Consider the following 19,979-nt stretch of genomic DNA (forward strand, 5'->3'; position numbering starts at 1 on the left):
CTTATTTTCTAGGACAATTCTCTTATCATCTTTAGCGTTCAGTGCAAGCTTGTTTATGGTAACTGTGTACAACTCATGTTTGTAGCTTTTGATTACTGTCATCTCCCTAAATTCTTCCTTTATCTTCGAACAAACATTTTCTTCAAGTTTTCGATATTTATTGTTTTATTTACAACGCTTCTCTTAATCCCTTTGCATCTTACTGGATTTTTGTCTAGATATTTGTACGAGTACATTTTCGATCTCAATCCACAAAATTCTTCTAAAACTTCGCTATTTAACTCATCTTTGAATTTCCCTATTACCTTCTCTTATTTTTAGTAGTGAAACATTCGTGATCTTTTGGATAATCGCTCGTATCAAAGTCATCTATATTTTCTTTAATAATAATAAAAGGATCTCGTTTCAATTCTACGAAATAACTGTCTGTATCCATGTAACACAGATTCAAATCTGGATCATAGTTCTTTAATTTGTTGTAATAAAACTCGTACATTAGCAATTTTGATAGGTCAAGAACTGAAAAATCCTATGTAGATCGGTTGTTAAATTTAACCTTTTGTTTATACATGTGACTCGCTATACAGTTGTCGTCAAAGATAGTGAAGCTTTTGAAGTTCGTTTTCTTGGCCTGTTTCATTGAAAATTCTCATTTCCTAGTCTAATATCGCATCTATTTCGCACATTTTCCATACTTTTTCCAAAAACTGAGTTGTTCATCAGCTTATAAAAATCCTTCTCAAAGTCACTTGTAGCTTTGGTCCTCATATTAGTATTAAAATCAATGTACTCTTTCATAAAAGGCTTTCTGATCGAATGCAATAACTCTATTCACATGTTTCAAAATCATACCTTGTTCCAAATAGAACTTCAAATTTCTCGAATGAACAACGTATTCAGTTTTATCCAGTAGAGTTGTGCAAAGTTTTGTTTTTAAAATGTTCTGGAGCAAGAGGTAAATCCTTGTGATGTTCGTGTAAATTCGTTTGGGATATCCAAGATCAACTTCGAGAATATAGCCATTAATCTTCGTCGCCAGTGAGTTCCAAAATTGTTTCTTTCCATTCTGCAGTTGTGTAAGTTTTTGGATCCATCCACTTGATATTCACTAAACGGCAGTTTTTGCATTAGGCCATACCCATAAAGGTTATTAGCATCAACGTATAACAAATAGTTTTCGGGCTTTGTCTTATCGAAATCTTTCAAATATTTGTTATTTGCTTTCACATATCGCTTAAATTACATTGGAGAAATACCTCCACGAATACCTTTTTCAATCATTAAATACATAACGTAATCGTGTATCAGTTGAAGCTCAATTTTCGTTAATTTTTAACATAGCATCCCATGCGAGAACTTGGAGCTGTTAGATAATGTGCCGGATCAAGTTTATAGCAATTTAAGCAAATATTTCTGAAATTTTCGAATATATCAGCAAGCAATAAAACATCTTGAATGTTGTACAAATCAGAGTAATTCCCTAGATTTTTTCTCTTTTAATTTGTTCCATACATTTAAGTAGTGTTGATTAATCTTTCTCAGATATGCTCTCGTCTGTCAAAAGTGAATAGAAATCTTGAATTTTCAGCTGTTCTGTGTAATCAAGTTTTTCAATACTATCGATAAATTCGTAAGGAAATATGCCTTTTTCCAGATAGAAATTTTTAAAGATTTCTTCTTCGTCATTTGGCTGTCTTTCTATAATTTCATTCAGTCCATCCTGTATAAAATGATTTGTATGTTTGAAGTCTTCTTTCTTTAAATTTTTTCGCTAAATTTTTCAATAGACGAGGCCATGAATCTAAATGTGTCTACGAAAGAGAACTTTATAAATTTTCTAGGTTTATCATTGTCAAACTCATAGCCATATCCAGAATTTACTGAATATAATTTATATATTTTTCTTCTGAGTTTGCGATCAATCATCAACGTTTCCATATTTCTTTAGCTAATTCTTTTATGTACAAATGTGTGTCATAGTTACTCATATTGTGACAGAAAACTGGAATGTTTTGTGGAAATTTCAAATTCAGATTGCAACATGCATGAGCTGCGCCTCGAAACTTGCCGGTTAAATGACAATGATCTCTCACTTTATTATAACTATTATCTTTCCAACTATCAGGAGTAAAAACCATACTGAATTGACCCAACATCATAAGCAAGAAGACCATTCACAGATATGACAAACGTTTGAATTTTGATACGAAATTTCTTCTTCTTCTTCTAGTCAATTTCATAGGTTTCATGTTCTTAGAATTATATTTTTTTCGCTATGTATTTCGATAATTTATTGAGTTCTTCAAACAATTTTGTCGGGACGTCGTTTTTCAAATCTTCTTCATTTTTGGCACGATAACATATCGGTTTTGTACATGCGATTGGTCACATTCGACACTAAATAATAGAGTAAAACCATAAGGAATGTGCCTCTGAATCTTGGTTGTAGTCGATCCTTTGTGGATTGTTTCTTACATGTCGAAATTTTTCTCTAATATGCTCTCAAAATCCATATATAATAACGTACGGATGGCTACACTTCTTTTGGTAATTGGTAAATTTAGTTGTTTGACCTGGAAATGGCATAATTTGGCTTTACAAACTTTCATGATTTTTACAAATTTCTAAGTGATCTGTTAAATCTCCAGATTTGTAGAAATGGCTTAAACATCTTCTACACAAAAATTTTCTTTCTTTATGTTTAGACAACTGCGAAGAAACAAGCTTATTTAAATCGGTTATCAAAACATAATGAGATTTATCATCTTGTTATAACATACAATAAATTCAATATGTTTGTTTCAGCGTCATATTTTTCAGAAATTTGTAACGGAACAATATGTAGTTTTTCATCATAAGTATAGATATTAATAGACATTTTTGGATACTTATACTTGGAATATTTGTAGCTTCGTTTTTCAAACAACTTTACATCTTTAAATGGACATTGGATACTCAAAACCTGAAAAATATTTCATCATTTAAAAATTTTCTCGTATTGCTTTACACGTTCACAGTCTCTTTTAGGTTTATTTTCAATAGCGCATCGGATAGAGTAACAATAAAACAAAAGTCATCTTTATTTTTGATATTTACACAAGCTTTTTTTTTTTTTTTGGGGAAAGATATATTCCTTGGGTTACAAAAATTTTTTTTTAAAAAAAATTTTTTTTTAAATTTTTTTCCGGGAATTTTTTTTATTTTTTTTTTTTTTTTTTAAATTTTTTTGTTTTTTATCGTTTCATTTTTTTTAATTTTTGGGGAATTTTTTCCCTTTTAAAGGTTTTTTTTTTTAAAAAGATATTTTTTTTTTTTCCCCAAATTTTGAAAAATTTTTTTTTTTATTTTTTTTTCCCCCCTTTTTTTTATTTTATTTAAAAAAATTTTTTTATTTTATGGGTTTAAACCCCCCCTTTTTATGGCTTTGCCGGGGGGTTTTTTTTGGGGGGGTTTTTCCCCTTTTTTTTTTAAAAAATTTTTTTAGTTTTTTTTTATTTTAAGATTTGGAAATTTTTAAATTTCTTAATTTGGGTTTTTGTTTTTTTTTAATTTTTTAGAAAATTCTTTTAAAAAAATTTTTTGGAAAAATTTTTTCCCTAAGGTTTTTCAGTATTTTCACGTTTTAGGCCATTTATTTTTTTGAAAAAAATTTTATTTTAAAAAAGGGGTTTTTATTTAACAAACTTTTCATTTTTTTTGTGTTTTTCTTGGGGTTTAATTTTGGAAAACAGGGGAAAAAAAAAAACCTTTTAATAAGGGGAATTTCCAAAAATTTGGGGAAAAAAAAAATTTTTTTTTTTTTTTTAAAAAATTTTTCTTCAAAAGTTTTTTTTAAAAATTCCGATAATTTTAAAAACCCCTTTTGGGGCCCTTTAAGGGAAAATTAAAAAACCCAATTTTTCCCCCAAGGGTTAAATTTTTAAAAGGGGGGGTTTTTTTTAATTTTTTTGGGTCCAAAAAATTTTTAAGACAATTTTCCCCCCCGGGGGCATTTTTAAATTTTTTTTAAAAAAATTTAAAAAAAACCCAAAAAATAGTAAGGCCTTGGACTCAAACCCGGGGCGTTTATCAAAATTTTTGGTACGGGCCCCCAAAAAGGAAAAAACCTTGGGGGGAAAAAAAAAAAGATCCCGGTTTCCCCCCTTCCCTGGGTCCCCCAAAAATTTTTGACAAAAAATATTTCCTTGAACCGCAAACTTACTGATTTGACTTTGGGAAAAAAAAACAGAAAAACTGGCATATGAAAAGTTTTTTTCCCCCTGGTAAAAAGGGAAAAAACCCCCCCCCGGGGGGTTTTCCCTTTTTAATTGGGCCTTTTTTAAACAATTTTTTTTAGCCAAAAAATTCCCAAAAAACCACCGGTTTGAAAAAGTGGGTCAAACATTCTGAATCATTCGGGTAATAACAGGATGAGTAAGAGGACAACGTTCTCCGGTAAGTGAAGGTGACACTGTTCCAAAATGTTTGTTGAAATCGGGAAGGAAATAAACGTCTTTTCAGACCGAGGATAGTAATACGGACAATAGTTTTGAACGATTTCAAGTAGCTCTGATTTGTGGATGACTCTGGACGCAGATCCGACGTATAATCCAGACCTACCGGAGTACTTTTCTGCAGGGTCCTGGTAAAGTGTACAGTTCCAAATCCAATTGGTTTACGCCTAGGCCAGATGTAGGCAATTTTTCAACATCAGGAGATGACTAGTGAAGATGAGAGTAATCTATAGGACTCCAAATCCCTCTCTAACGTAATTTGGACGAGTACTCCGCTTAGGCGTGGTTCACTGTATTGACGAGTTTTCTTCATCTTGAGAGTGATATAAAATAATGTCAACACACAGAGAGGAAATATGTCACAGGCCTAATCAGAAGACGTCAACCAAGAAGACGTGTTACCATGCAATTGATATCGGTTGAGGCTAAAGGGCCCGACAAAGATGACCCCAGAAAGCTCTAGCTGGGACGAAAAATAATAGAGAACGAAGGACTCTGGCTTCCATTACACTACGGTTCCAATACGCGGAACTGCCAGGCCCAAAGCACCCCACTGCCCCCCTCAAAGATTCAAAACCTATTACATACTTGAACCTGTTTCAACATCTACAATTGATTTCGACATTTGTACTCAGAGACTAATAGGTATGCTACGGAACTATCTTGCGCAGCTCATGTAAAACACGTTTGTCTCCACATTAGTAGGCTAAAAAGATTGGTCACCAATGTTACAGTCGCTGAAATGAAGGCGTTTCCTGGCCCATTGTTTTGAATATGGGCCGTTATTTGTAAACCAAACAGATTGAGAGTTACTGGAGCCAAAAAGGTCCTCCCAATCAACCACCTGGTTTAGAAAATTGATGAGTCGTAAACAGGTTTGAAATAATTGGTTGAAATTTTTCCATATTACAGATGTTCTCTAATATACCTCAACATGGCCAACCTAGATTACAACCCATTGGGCCGGTTTTCAACCACTGATTGACCATGGGGCGAATATGATTATTTCGTCCGTCAAATTCCTACACCCCAAAAAACCAGTCAATGGTCTATTGATGAAATCCGTTGGTAGGCCACCTAAACTAAAAACGTATTACTGGTCTAACCCAGTAACCCCCCCCACAGTTTTTTTTTAAAGTACCATGCCAAAAAAAGTAACATCACGCACAGATGGGGAATATAAAACTGTGGGTGTTGTGTTGGATGCAATAACACACTATTGTGTTTGCATTTCTCGTCCCCCTGCTACAATGCGGCGCCCAGAAACATGGAAGATATTGAGCAAGAGAGCAGAATGTGGCTATAGCCCACACCAAAGTTTAAACTTACGTTTAAACCAGAAAAGGAGTCCCTAAAACAACTAAAAAGGTGAAAGTACAGGGTAGGCCCAGAAAGTATATGTGCGAAATAGGGACTCAATAACTGCAGATGGCTTGGAGGAGAAAAGAAATCGAATCAAGTCACAAGTTTATTATTCTCTCAACCAACAGTGAGGCAACATCAGTTATCGTTACACTATTCGTAGGGAATAGGAATATAATTATAAAGACCAAAAACCGAAGATTGTTCATCAGTACAACAGAGGGGATGGGTGGATATTGATGCGAAAGCCGGATCAAATGTTGTTATACGTAATCTGGACACGAGAAGAAAAAAACTTAAAACCCCCCCCCTGGAAGAGAAAGTAATTTTTAATGTTATCATCCGGACGAATGGTACTAAACGCTTACGTGTTGTACACAAAAATAAACACAGCTAACAAAAAGCCAATGTTGTCGGTATGACTTCATGGTAAAGAACATTTGTCCGAGGGAACTGGGCTGCCTGATAAGATAACTGGAAGAGCTGACGCTGGCACATGCGGCGTATGGGGTCCTGGAGGAAATAATTGTGGCCTGGAAAAAAACCTGCCTTACATAACAAAAACAGAAAGACTGCTGCTCTGTTTTGTTCAGGAAAAAAGCAATCCTGAAGGTAAAAGAAAAAGATCCAGACATGCAGTTGTACAAATTGGTAAGGTTGTCGAGTACACCCAAGAGTGTCTCTGGTCAAAACATAATTGTGTGTAAGGATTCACGCTAGGGACATTTTACAAAAGTGTAAAGACAGTATATTTTCTTAGGCTAGTATTACTTTTTATTTATTACTATTTCTATTCTAACTGTTTTCCTATTATCATCTATAATGTATATTTTATTAATTGTGAATCTTAGTTAAAATTCTCATAATTAGAACCGTATAGTTAATTTAAAAGACGCATAATGATATTTTAAGTTTTTTCTAGTTTGTGAAATTTAACATTTTTAGTTTTCTTGTATCTTTTTATATCTTTTTATAACCTTTTTATATAAGTGTTTGTAGTATTATTATTATACATTATACTTTTATCATCATTGTATTTTATTTTAAGGTAATATTTGATTAGGTTTATCTGTTGTCATATAATTTATAACTTACAAAACACATTGTCACGATTTTTTCCAAATTTTCATTTTGTACTTGTACAATAAAAAGGTTAAAACATATTTCAAATGGTTGAATTATTTTTTGAAACTTCCTGAAGTTCTTTTTAGTTAAATTTAAAATAGTATTGCATAAAGATTTTGTGGTAAAAAAGAACAAACTTTGGGACTTATAACACTTCAAAGTTAATATTTGTTTGTATTAAAAAAAGAAATAAAAAATTAAGTTAAAAAATTAAGTATTTAAAAATGTATTACAGCCAACATCTACACATAGAAAGTTAGCGCATTTAAAAATAAAGAAAACGATACCAACAACATCGTTTTATTTTGTAATTAACGAAAATATAAGTGATAATGTAAACATGTGTAAAACTGAGCAAAATGCCGTGGCGGAGTAGCGACACGCTCCCAGACAGAGGCTTGGCGGTCGGACCGCAACTACTCATACAGATATCGGTTGGCGGTCGACGCGCCAAGTGTGGCTTGCGGCCTGGCGGTAAAAGGGTTAAACTTTTAATTTCTGGCCTCATAATTGATAGATATTTGTAAATTGACATGGAATTATCGTTTAATTTGTTTAAAATGTATTGCTTGAAAAGACCGTGTATTGAGGATAAAACTTCAACATCTATGATATTTTCAGGTTTTTCGTTAAGAGTTTTGTCAATTTCTTCGATTATTTCAGACTTAGTTTTATCGTTTGTTTCAATGGACAATTTTTCAGCGATTGATTGAATTTTTTCATCATTAAATAGATTGGAGATCTTTTTTATCTTCCTTAAAGTCTTTCTTTAATTCACGCAATTTTTCTATATTATTCATGTTTTCGTGATCGGCAATTTGATTTTCTCTAGCCCCCTGTCTTAAATAATTTAGTTCATTATTGTAAATTTGCTTTTTTTTCATGACTTTTAGAATTATAATGGCGATCATAGTTTTTTTTCTTAAAATTTCTATTTTGCAGAACGGACATGATATTTTATCGCGCTCCATTTTATATAGAAAAATTTATTTATCTAAATGGTGATTGTAAACCAACGATTGTGCCTCTCACGGCGTGATATCACTAACGGATATGACGCGGGCGAAGCGATTATCGTGATGGTCGGTCTGTAGTGGCACACCTCGTGCATAGCGCATTCTTTCGGAACTAAAATGTCGGTAATGCAGATTGCTATAAAGAAATAAAAATTGTGTTTCCGTTAACTATTATAACATTTTTCTTTTTTTAAATGTAAGATAATTTTACCTATTTTAAATATGCGTACATTTTGTTACTTGTAATTTTCAAATTATATTTTAAATTAATTTGTTAAATTTTTACTTCTCGATTTGGATGTTGTAGTTTTCTTGCTCAGTATATATGTCCGCGAATTCGGTTTGGTCGGTTAGGAAGGTTTACTTCTGAACTGTTTCAATGCGAGTGGCCATAGCGGAGAAACACCAAGTTCAGAAGTATTCAGATCGTATTCCGGAACCATTTCTCTATCCGTATCTGCGCTCTTCTCTCTCTCTAGCCTGAATATAGATCCTAGCCTATAAACGGCAGAAGTGATCGTGTCATAGGCATAAAAAGAGAGGGAGAGAGAAAGAGACAGAGGGAGGAGAAAAGGTCGACCAAGAAATGGTTTTGCACTTTTTGACTTTGAATTTTTTTCTATTTAAATGGAGTTCTTGAAAGAGTTAAATGATATTGTGTGAATGCAAGTTTAAAGAGTATAAGAAGTTGAATGAATTAGAAGAAAAAAAGAAGTACAAAATCATGAATTTGGAGAAAATGAAAGATAAATTTCGGGTTTACAATAATTGCCGAGTTGGAAGATTGTAAAGTACACTTACCCGAACAGATTTTTGACTGTTTTGGATGAGAAAAAGATTAAAGAATTAAACAAAAATGAAAAATTACACTTGGTTGTTACGGGAAAGAAGACTATTAAAGATAAAGAAATTATAACAATTAACTTTGTAGAATAAAGTCTTAACTCTAAAACTTGCAGTCCCTCCCCACGTCATAGTACTGTTTTGATAAACCATAGTTGGTGTCTTTCTTCATAGGAATCACATGGAATATTATCTACAGTAATACGTTTTGTTTCACACAAAATGTGGCTATATTCTATAAGAAAAATTCTATAATGCTCTTTAATGAATTGTGTTGATAAAATCTTGATACTCACAAAAATTCCTAAAAATTCATCAATTAAGTCTTGATTATCTTGAAAGGACGTATAATATGGGAAAATGTCATAAAAAAAAACGATGAAAACTCTCTGTTTGTTTATTTTTTACTTTCTTTTCAATATCTTTCGTAATTATATTAAATATGTAATCCCTTACTTTTTTAGTTTTTTGCCGATAGTAAAACACTCCATTAGACGATTTTTTTCTGCAAAAGACTTTACAAGTTCTTTGAATTCTGTATCATTTAAGGAAAGTATCGAAGACGGTATCAACTGTTGTTTGAAAATAAACCGGCAATTCACTGAATTCATCTTTGTTGCACTGTTTTAATGCTAGAAATTGTAGAGACTTTGGTGAGTTCATGTTGTTTATTTAGTAGAAAAGTTTTTTATTAAAGTACAGTATGTTTTTAGTAAAAATGTTTTAAATTGATTAAATTTTATTAAGATTTTCGAAGATTTTTCCTTTATTCGTAGCAGATTTTTGACAACATTTTTACAAAGCACAGCTTAAGAAAGTAGAAGCAAACAGCTGTAGATTTGGTTAATGTTTCATTCCACAGAGTAGATAGTAATGTACCGATCGCTTTTGGAGACGAACGACTGTAGATTCGGTTAATTTTTCATTCCACAGAGTAGATAGTAATGTACCGATCCGCTTTTGGAGACGAACGACTGTAGATTCGGTTAATTTTTCATTGAGATTTGCTGTGTTATTTCTCAGCTTCCTTTATGGTACTTTGAACAGTATTTTACATTTGCTTTTCGGTTGGCTCCGAAAGTGCGCCAGGAACCCATATTATTATCTACTTATATATATATATATATAATATATATATATATATATATATATATATATATATATATATATATATAAGGCACGCTGAGTTTGAAGATGGTGTATGTCACTCCATGGAATTTGGCTGGGCATTAGTGAATTCTTTTACATTGATTCTTACGGGTAATTAAGATGGCAACGAAGAATATAGCAGAGTAATTAAATGGGTAAACAAACACAATACTTATGTTTGTAATACTCATGTTGATATTTACAAGTTTGTAATAAGACATTCAAACATGTACAAAATTAAAAATATAACTTAAATACACCAACAAATACAAAATTATTTCATAGTGGTATGGTATGTAGACTTTTGTTATTTTAAAACATTTTATGAATCCCCATTTAATGAATATAATGTGAATGTATCATGTGGCAAAATATGCAAGCACTAAATTAACATGAAATTTTCATTCTTTTCTTTTCTTATTGTCAGTTTTTATGTCAGCTTTTTTTGTATCTTTCATTGTCTGTCTAACTGTCCGCAGGAAATCTCTAGAATTAATTTAACATCAAATCTCAGTTCAGTCCCTTACGAAACATTGTATGGCGTACTTCTACCTTGTACATTGAAAAGTATTCCAAAAATGGAGACTTCACCACAAAAAAGTTTTAAAATTATTATAATAATTGCTGTAACAGTACAATCTATATTTTTTATACAAATGAAACAACACATGTTGAGGTAAGGGTAAGAGTAATAAATATGAATATGATGAACCAGATAGGAAACTGTTATTGAATATTTACTTTATTTACATTTATATAAAGGGTTTGTTACTGATTCGATATTTTTCAATGCAATACAAAAGATAACGTCTTACAAATTGAATATTCCGATAATTTATTTTTAATGATAATCAATAATTAATATTTAGGAAATCCAGTATACCTAACGTTTTAAAATGTGAAACTCATATCAAACACAAAAATTATTACCTTTTTATTTACGTGAAAAACAAAAAAAACAACCTTAGGAGATTTTCAACCGTAACGTGATAAACTTGATGTTTTGTAGTCCGGGTTTTTAAGCGAGAAACTCGTGATTGACCTAGCTATCTTAAATCAAATCGATTATATGCCGTTGACTGGTTGAATGAAATACGTAAAGCAATTCGTACGAATCGAATATTTGAACTAAATTCTACTCCTAATATTCGAAAATAAACCTATTTATATAGAAATCTAGAATGCGCATTGAAATTGAACTCAAAATATGCCTAAGCGAATTAGGGTATGGAACAGATAACGAAAAAATAGAAATTTAGTTTAGTATCTTTACTGGACACGTATTATAAATATAATAGCTAATTTTGATTCATTAGTATATTATACTGTATAAAATAATAACTTTTTCTAATAACTTATTTTTAAGCACTAGTATATGCCGTATGAAATTAATAAACTTTTATTAATTATAGTTGAATGTGTAACTATTTTATCAATATTTTGCATATAAGTATATTTATTTTTAAAAATGTACCCTGTATTTCTGTTACGAACGCTTTACAACCCAAAAGAATTAATGTAAAGCTGCAGGTATAATGTTTTACTAGTCTTACTAACTATTGCAAGTCAAATAAACTTAGCAAGAAAGTGGAACATATACTGTGACAATAGCTCTAACGCTTTTTCTTCCTAGCTGAATGTAAGTTATACAAACCAAGCAACTGAGTAGGAAATGTTCTGTAAAAATAACACATAATTTGCATAAATTTTTACAGCAATCTTATTTTATCAAACCACAGTGTTTTTATTATTTTTCTTTAATATAAAATTTTTTGTATATTTTTATTAGTAAACAAATTTCTTACGATATACATATTGCTAAATCTCTGGTAAATGTAATATTATCAGAAGAATTATGTATGTAAACGGGTGCGTGCAGAGGAGAACAGTCAACAGACTCTAACAGATTAATATAATCAATCTCAATTATAGATAACAGTAATTACCAGTATCACTGTCCAATAAATTCCCGGTCATACCGAATACGAACCTTCCTGTTTTCCCTTTTAATTGTTAATTTAAAGAGCTTACAATCAATAACGAGTTCGGTTTAGCGGTCCCTTAAAAATCTATCCGTAAAAAATTATTTTACAATGAATAACAGTTTTTAAATTTAATACTATTAAAACCGTTAGCTATTCAGATGGTATGTATTAGGTTTCATATGTTATTAAATCACATCAAATCTTTATCTCTACAGAAGCATTAACTTACTAAAGTATATACTGCGATATGCTGATTTCGAGGTTTTTCAAACGATATTTGTTCCAATAAGCGTATAAATAGCATAACCGCACGCAAACTAACATTTAAGACTAAAAAAAATGCAATTCTGATTATTTTGTAATTTTTAAAAACCATAGTCATTAAAATGTAATTTTGAATTCATTTTAAAAATATTCCATTTGAGTAGACAAAATGAAGTATTTTTTATACATTTATTTAACATTGAACTTAGAAAAGTGGTCATGTCCATATTTTCAAATGAATCTTCATCAATAAAAAACCATAAACCCTTAGCTGAAATAGTAGCTAATGTTAACACTTTCCACTTATTTGTTATTATATTTTATAAATAATTACACTTTTTGCTGCAAATGCAATATTGTGTATATGTATAAATTAATAAAGATGCTCAAATCTTTAACAAGATTTTAAGGTGGCTGATGGATACAAGAATATAATTCAATATACAAGTTTACCAAAGATAGAAATTGAAAAGTTTTTATACTCTACAGATATTGCGTACTCAAAACTAGACAGAATGCATGATATAAAATACTAATTACTAGTATTTAGTGTGTGTATATTACTGTTTTAATAAAAATAGTAGGTAAATTTTTTAAACAATTTATTTTTAACTAAACTTTAAGGTCTCTTTAACGGTAAAATGTTGTATAAGCATGGAATTTAATTGATTAACGTTGTTTTATTAAGACAACAAAAGCTCAAATTATGCCACTAGAAACAAGATTTCTTCGAATTTAAATTTGTTTCTAAACGAGAATCCGAGGCATAAGCTCCATGCGTTTGGTAATTTAAAATATCATTCATCATATTATATTTAGATAACTGTTTACTAAAATAGGTAAGCCTCTTGACTACTTACATTAGAGAGCAATCGAAATAAAATTTTCCTTATTAAATAATTGCTGTAATCTTTCAAGACTAATTAATATAAAAGTTTTACAATTATTTGAAACTTTTCAAGGTATTTTAGATTTATTGATTTATTCATGATTGATTCTTAAAGTAATTTGTATGCATTACAAGTACATTTTCATTTTAAAATTATTACGAATTAGAACTATGAATATAATTACTACACTATAGTTGTTAGTCAGATAAAATAATAATTATTAACCAAAACTATTTTAACAACTACTTTTATACAGCTTTTGAAATATCGACTCCAAGTTTTGAGGTCAAGACTCTGTTGTTAATACACTATAAAGAGAAAGCAAATCGCCACAATGGAAGTAGTCATTTGACAAGTCAGTGTTTCTATAATTAAATGGATTGGATCAATGTTTTTAGGCGGTTTAATATAAATTTAATATAAATTCATTGATAATTTTCATATCTTAAAACACTAGCTAATATGTATTAGAAATATCCTGATGAACTCTTTAAAAAGCGTACGGCTTTACATTTAGAGTAGATAGCAATGTACTGTTATTCTTGGTAGATTACATGTTAAATAGTGGATAAAGCAATTCTTATAATTTCTACAGTGTAAGGAAGTATAAATAAGGTAAGGAAGATCAATTTGCACAGTTAGTGGAGCAATGTGGCCCTAACCCACATTTCTCTCACACCATCATTTGTCAAATATCGCACTCTAAGGATACTTGACCTTTCTCTAACTCAGGCAGATCATCCATTGCTGTCCAATCGTAACATTGGTCAGTTACCGTGGTGCAACAACTAACACTCCATTTATCTTCATAAGTATCCAAGTGACCAGATATTTTTTTTAACATTAAAACATATTTTAAGTAATTTTGATATTCTTTCTCTCTCCAGATTCAAATTTTAATTTTGGTACAACTAACCAAAAGAACTTTTCATCAGATTATTTCTAAATTTGCTGGGATGCAGACATTAGGAACGTTACTAAAATGTAATTATGAGTAACCAATAGTTTGTAATACATTTCCCAACAATATATAAATTATTAACATTATCAAAGAAAACTATGCGACATGAAGGGTTGCAAGTTTTAAATGTTTAAGTGCATCCTCTTTTTCATTTGGAAAACACATTGTATTTATTAATGAAACCAAACATATAGACAAAACTCATTACCTCAATCTAAACATTCAACATTATTTTATGTGAGAAACAATATAAATAAACCAATGAAAATTTTCTCTTATATGTATACAACATTTTGATCTAAAACATTTATTTTAACTCATAAAATCATTAAAAAATATATCAAGCAGCTAAATATTTATTGACTAGGAATAAATGAAGAAGTTATCAAGTACTTATGTATATATGTAACATTTATTAAAATCAATTAAGTCTGTATCACCAAATGTAGAATGATTAGGTTCATTGCCGCATCTCTATGGCACTTCAGTCAGGGAGGCGCAGCACTAGTATGAAGCCTCACTCAGCAAGCTGATGGATGTATTTACACTGCATTTTAATCGGAAGTATTCCGTACATTACATGGCCAAACGCGTAATTACTCAATTTACAAAAGGTAATAGATTCCTAGTCGATTGGGCAGTTTGTTAGATGAAGAAAAACTATTGAATAATAATTAGTACTCGGTGTTACAAACAATAACATTCTTATACAAATGCGATAAATTATGCAGTCCGTGTAGGACTTTCCAAGAGGAATACGCCAGGCGTAATATATTGTGATATAGGCCATGTGACACCTCGGTATAAACGCCCCAAAATTTCAACAAATAAATTAGTTTAACCTAATACTACGAAAATGTCTTATTGTTACTTTAGTGATTATTTTAACCACCTTTATACTGGTAAGACCTCCACAATATGTAACAATGCTGCCGTACACACCAAGTGCCATCCGGATTAATATAGGAAAATATAGGCGTTAGGCCACTTCAGAAGAAAGGGACAGGAGTTCTGCTACAGCCTGTATATGCAATTAAATTGAAGCCCGCGGTGATGCGACAACACCGGTGTTTGTCGCAGCCACATGTGCGGAATGCGCTGAAATCAGGAATAGTTGTGTTTGTACGCAAGCCTTGAGCAGTCTAAAAGCACCATGTACTTTATTAATTACTAAACGAATCGCCCTAGGTGGCAGCACCTCTCAGAGTACCATCCTAAGACAAAACGCGCTCTGATTGGTTTGGAGCTTTGGCAGCGGGAGGATCGGGCGATGTTGAGGGCATGCTCGGGGAGTCGGCTAACTTGTGCGGAACGCGACAGACGTTAACTTAGGCCCTCCCTCTCTCCCTCTCTTCTCTCTCTCTCTCTCTCTCTCTCTCCCTCTCCCCTATTTTAACTTTTCGGAACCTAAATTCTAAATTCTTAATTATGCATTACTCTAACCTAATTCTTTTACTAGTCTAATCCACAGAGTGTGCTAATTTTAATAAACTCATATATTAGTTCGACTCCGTTGTTTTATTTTTGAAAAGTTTTTTATACAACCTTCCTCGCCACGAACCCAAGAGAAGATTCTTTCGCCTCCCACTGGGGCAAACGAAGGCAACCTACCACAGCCAGGACATTTATGGTTAGTAATGTGAAGTCTACTATCGGAACGTGAGCATGTAAAGTATACCAGTAGAGAAAAGACTAAAAAGTAGTATATAACCCTTATGAACTATAACGGAAAATAACCATCCATTGATTCAATATTTTTGCTATCAATTCGTTTTGCATTTATAGTATAACCTTCCATGTTTGATGGTCAAACTGGTAAGAGAAATGGACACGTTTTAGACACGTGTTATAGAAATCGTGCTGTTGTAAGCGCCTCATAACGGAATTTCTGTAGTATTTAGATTTGCTTTCTCCCAAAAACCATCAAATGAAAATAATAATAATAAAAATAATACATATACACGGAGTGTTTAGAAATTTTAAGAGGCTGAGAGTACTCATAATTTCAAACAAAAACATTTTATCTAAACATAAGTCTAAGAAAGTGTCGTTTATTCCATAATGGATACCTTCTTACTGGCAGATGTTTGAGCTTTCGACTTTTCGGATGAAGTAGCGTGGAGATGTATTTAGGGTTTCGGGTACAATGGGATACTCTTACTTGACGCGTAAAAGCACTGTTCAGAGAATGCAATATAAGCTAGTGAGCTGATCCAGTGACCATTAGTGGAGTCATCGTTCGGTCCCGTCTGTCTACCGTTTAAGGAGCGTTCCTTAACGGTAAATTCTAAATTGTAGCCAGTCGTACCATCAAAGCAGTTATGGAGACGTCCGGTCGTGGTTACTCGCAGTCTCGCAACTTTGTTCTCTCTCTTTGACAGAGCAGTCCCATTCTTGGGTCTCGATGCCCTCTTTGTAGTACTTGCTGGTAGAGTAGTGCCATTCTGAATCTCGATGGCCTATTTCTCATAATCGTTTGTAGTGTAAGTGTCTCCCCCGGGTCCCAATGCCTTTTTAAGAAACCAGACGGTTGTCGATGTAGTGCCGCGCTGAAATTACTCGGTGTAAGAGAGATAAATACTTCGTTTCTAAACATGTGTACTACCTTGATGCCAGCATCAAAATAAAGATGTTACAAGTGAACAACGTTCCATAGATCCCACCGCATACCTGGAAGCCCTGGATTGAGCTGAGGTCCTCCCTCTGATGAAGCGAGGCAAGTTTGCTTCTATCCTTATTAAGTGCACCCTTTCATCTCATTGTACAGGATGTTCATTTGAAAATTTAAAACTCGTATTAAAAGGTTTACAGCCCAAGTATCAAAAATTCTGTAAAACGGGAGTGCACTAATTGAGGGGTTTTGTTCAACATTTTAAAAATGGGGGGTGCTTACCCCCATGCCCCCCAGTAACCAAAGTCAAAATTTTGAAATGGCAATTAATAGTGTGTGACACCTCAAATTGTGACCCCACTAAACATATTCTAAGGGTGTTAAGTCTTGATAATATTTCTACATTTCATGAAGATGTAGCTCGTCCACATTATGCTCTTCCTGTGGCGACAATGGCTAGGATGCATACTACCACGATCACTGGATCGGTAGAAGAGGATCAATTGACGTGACCGGCAAGGTCTACAGTACTGTAGTCTTTCAATACGAGTTTTTTACGGTTTCAAATTAACACCCTGTATAAGCTGCCTTTCCATCTCCAGATTTAATTGTTTAGTTTTATTGCAATTCCTCTCTAGGATTTTTACGCTTTGATCAACGAGATGGTATAATCTCTTTTCTAATTTTTTATCCTTATTTGTAGTAAAATGTATTATTACATTTTGTTCTCTCCGATTAAGGATATCATTTTGGCCTCGCTGACCGGATCTCTCTTTGTTTAATTACTCTTTATACGCTCTTACAAGATTCCTTCGAGCCTAGATGTAAGTGTTTCATTTCATTGCAAATGCTTCTCTAAAGTTACGGAACCCTTTGATCGTCCGAGACTGTATGCCTCTTTGTTTTCATTTTAATATTTATCGTATTTCCTCAAATTAAACAATTTATCTTCGGGTGAGATTCTATTTTCATGATAATATCAAGCCTATTTTATATCATAATTGAACTGCATACATATTATTCTTGCTCCTATTCTCTAAGGCCATTCTAAATAAAGGGTTTATCAGTTAAGACTCCCATCGGAGCTTGGCAATAGTTCTGTTGACACAGTTATGTTCCTGAACATCAACTAGCTCCTCGATTCCGATTAGAAGCTATTTTCAATTCCTTTGTGTTATAAAAAACAAACAAACGAAAAACAAAAGTTAAAAATGAAGGAATAAGCTATGATAAGGAAGTAATAAAACGGTGTTGTTTAGTCTGTTTACTATTAATTAAACACTGTTACCTTGCCAACCATAATCAGTATTTAAAACGCACTGTTGATGGTGTTTTAAACATAAATTTGTTTCTAATGGGTGACATCCATGGTAGGGAAGTCACGTTACACATAGCAGGCACTGAGTGGAATTTAGTGACAAGTATTGACTCAGGATAGGTAGTAACCTCGGTCTCTATATTGAGGGCTAAACGGTTAACACATTAGTGACTGACAGATCTGAAAATTAGTACAGTGGAACCCGGCTAATTCGGAAACTTTCTATAATTCGAAAATCTTCTTTAATTCGAATATTTATATTGGTCCCTAGCATTTTTTCTATATAAGTAAATGCAAAAAATAGCGTGGTTAATTCGAAGTTTATTTTGGATAATTGGAACTTTTTATTCGAACCCGATGCCGATTTTAAAGTGGAATGATTCGCGACAAGACCTTGCACTCTTTCTAATCGCAAGGCACTTGCTTCAAGGCCATTGGACACAGATCTAGCCACCCTTCCGCCCCGCCGCCGGCCGTACTCGGCCCTATGCTTCCGCGCCTATTGTTTTGTAGACGTGGACTCATCGCGACTTGCACAAGTTGCGCTGCCTGCAAGACCACTCCACCCCCACCCACTCCACTCCCATGTCGTCGTCTCGTAATCCTCGAACATACAAAACTGTCTTTGGCTCAAAACATAGTGGCAATCAAAGAATTAGAGAAAGGGGTTAAGAAAAAATCTGACATTCCCAAAGACTTTGGAATTCCTCATAACACATTGTCCACCTACTTAAAGAATAAAGAAAAAATTCTCGGGAGAGTGAAATTGAGAACATTAAAGACCGGAAAAGGTTAAGGGAACCCGAAAATCCAGATTTGAACAAGCGTGTTTTAAAGTGGTTCAAAGAAACTAGGGATAAGAAGGTTCCAGTGAGTGGTCCTCTCATAAGAAGCTAAGCTGAACAATTTGCTACTGAATTGGGGAAACAAGATTTTAAGGCTAGTTCAGGATGGCGTGATGGCTTCAAAGATCGCAACAAAATTTCGTCGAAATCCATTTTTTGGTGAAAGTGGAAGCGTTAATCAACAAGAAGCCAAACAATGGAAAACAGATTTGGAGGAGATGATTCAGGATCAGGACGAAAGGGACATCTTCAATGTGGATGAAACGGGACTTTTTTTAAATGCACCCCTGACAAAACACTCGCATCTAAAGAAGAAAAATGCCACGGATAAAAACTGAGTAAAGAGAGAATTACTCTCCTGGTTGGTGCAAACATGGATGGATCAGAAAAGCTGCCTTTACTAATGATTGGCAGGTCGGCTAGTCCCCGTTGTTTCAAGAACGTCAAATCAAAACCAGTGGAGTATGGTGAACAGCGCAAGAGCTTGGATGACCAGTCTCCTTTTTGAGAAATGGTTGTTGATACTTAGACAAAAAGTTCATAAAAGAAAAACGAAAAGTTATCTTGTTTATTAGACAACTGTACTGCGCACAACACAATTCCAGTAATGGAAAATGTTAAAGTAATTTTTGTCCCTGCCAATATGACTTCGGTTGTCCAGCCTATAGACCAGGGGGATCATAAAAAAATTAAAACAGTTTTTACATTCGTTTCTTGGTTGAGTACATAGTGACTGAAGATTGTGACGCCCTAAAAATCAAGTTAGACATTCTTCAAGCCTCTCGCATGTGCAAGAAAGCTTGGGACAAAGTAGCGCCCGAAACGATCAAACATTGCTTTAAAAAAGCTGGTTTCGTAAAAAATGAGGACGATGCTGAAAAAGCCAACGACATTATAGCGGACAGCGGTACCTTCAGTTGACGGCTGGGAGGACGTCATTGCTGACCCTACCATCTCGTTTGAAGATTTTGTCAAGGTGGATGAAGATGTTGCAGTATGTGGTGAGATAACAGACGCGGAGAGCATCGCTGAAGTGCTCAACAATAAACAAGATGGCGACATGGTATCGGGTGACGAAGACGGCGAGTCATCAGTTGGGGCGGAAATAAACGTTCGG

General features: G+C 33.1%; 1 pseudogene; it reads left to right on the forward strand.

Annotated features, from left to right (window-relative positions):
• Positions 1-18,619, forward strand: part of LOC124372252 — a 37,697-nt pseudogene extending 19,078 nt beyond the window's left edge.
• Positions 18,620-19,979: the final 1,360 nt, after the last annotated feature.

The sequence above is a fragment of the Homalodisca vitripennis genome, unplaced genomic scaffold (genome assembly GCF_021130785.1).
Source record: "Homalodisca vitripennis isolate AUS2020 unplaced genomic scaffold, UT_GWSS_2.1 ScUCBcl_2789;HRSCAF=7886, whole genome shotgun sequence".
In the NCBI taxonomy this organism is placed as follows: Eukaryota; Metazoa; Arthropoda; class Insecta; order Hemiptera; family Cicadellidae; genus Homalodisca; species Homalodisca vitripennis.